The sequence below is a fragment of the Ascidiella aspersa genome, chromosome 5 (assembly GCF_963924565.1).
Source record: "Ascidiella aspersa chromosome 5, kaAscAspe10.2, whole genome shotgun sequence".
Taxonomy (NCBI): Eukaryota; Metazoa; Chordata; class Ascidiacea; order Phlebobranchia; family Ascidiidae; genus Ascidiella; species Ascidiella aspersa.
The window spans coordinates 10,428,670-10,431,169 of record NC_139451.1 but is presented as its reverse complement, the minus strand read 5'-3'; the positions used below and the strand labels follow the sequence as shown (position 1 = coordinate 10,431,169).

The window sequence follows — 2,500 nt, the reverse complement described above, 5'->3', positions numbered from 1 at the left end:
GCATTCCCAAACAACCCGACTCTGGGAAGACGCCGTAGCGCGCCCGCCTGTCGCCGCCATGGGCCTGACACCCGCTCTGGGAAAAGGCCTCGATCAGAAGGACGCGGGCGACCGGCGAAGCGCGCCGTGACGAATTCCGTACGCCACAATTCCGCGCACTCCAAAAGCGCGCGGATTCGGCGATGGGCACATCCCGCTTCACTCGCCGTTACTGAGGGAATCCTCGTTAGTTTCTTTTCCTCCGCTTAGTAATATGCTTAAATTCAGCGGGTAGCCTCGTCCGACCTCAGGCCGAAAGTAAGGACCGGGACTATTCTTCCCGTTCCGCGCTCGCCGTCGGCGCCGCGCGCCGCCGCGCACCTCGATTCCCGCCCTTGAGCCGCCAGCCGTTGGCCTCTTCGAGGTCGACTCGCCGCCGCCGCGCGGGATTCTGGTCGCGATCGTCGCGCATCGTGCCGTGCTGTCTTGAGCGGGACGGGCGCTCGCGCGTCCGACGCCGCAGCAGCCGCGCGGAGAAATCCCCGCGCGGAACGTTTGCAACGCGACCCTGAGGCGGGCGCGGCCCCGGGATTGACCCGAGGCCGCAATTTGCGTTCAGAACGTCGATGCTCAATGTGTCCTGCAATTCACACTAATTCACGCAGCTAGCTGCGTCCTTCATCGACTCACGAGCCGAGTGATCCACCGCCAAGAGCCATCCACGATTGTTTCGCTCGCACAGTGCCTCGCACTATAGGGTGACAAAATAGACCGCGCCGAGCGGTCGGCCAGGCCGACGCTTGAAGCCGGAGCGCGCGGCACCGCGGCACTCGACGCGCAAACATTACCGGGTGACCGAATCGCCGGCCGGCGCGCCGCTCCTCGCGGGTCGGGCGCCGGGTAGCAAAGACTTTTTCTCTCGCTTGTCCGAGTTTCGCGTTCGCCGAAGCGTTTGCGAGACCGTTAATGATCCTTCCGCAGGTTCACTTACGGAAACCTTGTTACGACTTTTACTTCCTCTAAATGATCAAGTTAGATCGTCTTCTCGGACGCCGGCTCGACCGTTGCCGGCCGCGCCAGGTCCAATCGGAGGACCTCACTAAACCATTCAATCGGTAGTAGCGACGGGCGGTGTGTACAAAGGGCAGGGACGTAATCAACGCGAGCTAATGACTCGCGCTTACTGGGAATTCCTCGTTCAAGGGAAATAATTGCAATTCCCTATCCCTAGCACGACCGGGGTTCAGCGGGTTACCCAGACCTGTCGGCCAAGGCGAGCACATGCTGATCCGGTCAGTGTAGCGCGCGTGCGGCCCCGAACATCTAAGGGCATCACAGACCTGTTATTGCTCAATCTCGTGTGGCTAAACGCCACTAGTCCCTCTAAGAAGTTAGACGCCGACCGATTGGGTCGCGTAACTAGTTAGCAAGCCAGAGTCTCGTTCGTTATCGGAATTAACCAGACAAATCGCTCCACCAACTAAGAACGGCCATGCACCACCACCCACAGAATCAAGAAAGAGCTCTCAATCTGTCAATCCTCACTGTGTCCGGGCCGGGTGAGATTTCCCGTGTTGAGTCAAATTAAGCCGCAGGCTCCACTCCTGGTGGTGCCCTTCCGTCAATTCCTTTAAGTTTCAGCTTTGCAACCATACTTCCCCCGGAACCCAAAGACTTTGGTTTCCCGCAAGCTGCCGGAGAGGTCGTAAAACTAACGCCCCCCGATCGCTAGTTGGCATCGTTTATAGTCAGAACTAGGACGGTATCTGATCGTCTTCGAACCTCTGACTTTCGCTCTTGATTAAAGAAAACATTCTTGGCAAATGCTTTCGCAGTCGTTCGTCTTGCGCCGATCCAAGAATTTCACCTCTAACGGCACAGTACGAATGCCCCCGTCTGTCCCTCTTAATCATTACCTCGCGCTCCGAAAACCAACAAAATAGAACCGAGGTCCTATTCCATTATTCCATGCACCATTATTCAGGCGAATCGCCTGCTTTGAACACTCTAATTTTTTCAAAGTAAACGTTCCGGCCGCCGCCGACACTCAGTCAAGGGCACCGGCGGAGAACCGGAGGTGAGGCCAGGACGGCCAGTACACGCCTTGCGACGGACCGGCCGCCTGCGCCCAAAATCCAACTACGAGCTTTTTAACCGCAACAACTTAAATATACACTTTTGGAGCTGGAATTACCGCGGCTGCTGGCACCAGACTTGCCCTCCAATGGATACTCGTTAAAGGTTTTAAAGTGTACTCATTCCAATTACAGGGCCTCGTTTAGAGTCCTGTATTGTTATTTTTCGTCACTACCTCCCCGCGTCGGGAATGGGTAATTTGCGCGCCTGCTGCCTTCCTTGGATGTGGTAGCCGTTTCTCAGGCTCCCTCTCCGGAATCGAACCCTGATTCTCCGTTACCCGTAAGAACCTCGGTAGGCCAGTACCGTACCGACGAAAGTTGATAGGGCAGACACTTGAATGATCCGTCGCCGGTGCGAGACCGTGCGATCCGCAAAGTTATCC

At 56.9% G+C, this 2,500-nt stretch overlaps 2 non-coding genes and 1 pseudogene across 2 annotated transcripts in view; all 3 read right to left on the bottom strand.

The window, feature by feature from the left end:
- The window catches only part of LOC146143190 (large subunit ribosomal RNA), a 3,679-nt pseudogene extending 3,385 nt beyond the window's left edge, over nt 1-294 (bottom strand).
- A 248-nt stretch (nt 295-542) lies between these two features.
- On the bottom strand, nt 543-696 carry LOC146143189 (5.8S ribosomal RNA). The gene has a single exon (XR_014501017.1). It is a non-coding gene; the product is annotated as a 5.8S ribosomal RNA (ribosomal RNA).
- A 247-nt stretch (nt 697-943) lies between these two features.
- LOC146143188 (small subunit ribosomal RNA) overlaps nt 944-2,500 on the bottom strand; it is a 1,811-nt gene continuing 254 nt past the window's right edge. Inside the window, exon 1 of the ribosomal RNA XR_014500846.1 lies at nt 944-2,500. This exon is cut by the window's right edge and continues 254 nt beyond it. This is a non-coding gene — a ribosomal RNA (small subunit ribosomal RNA).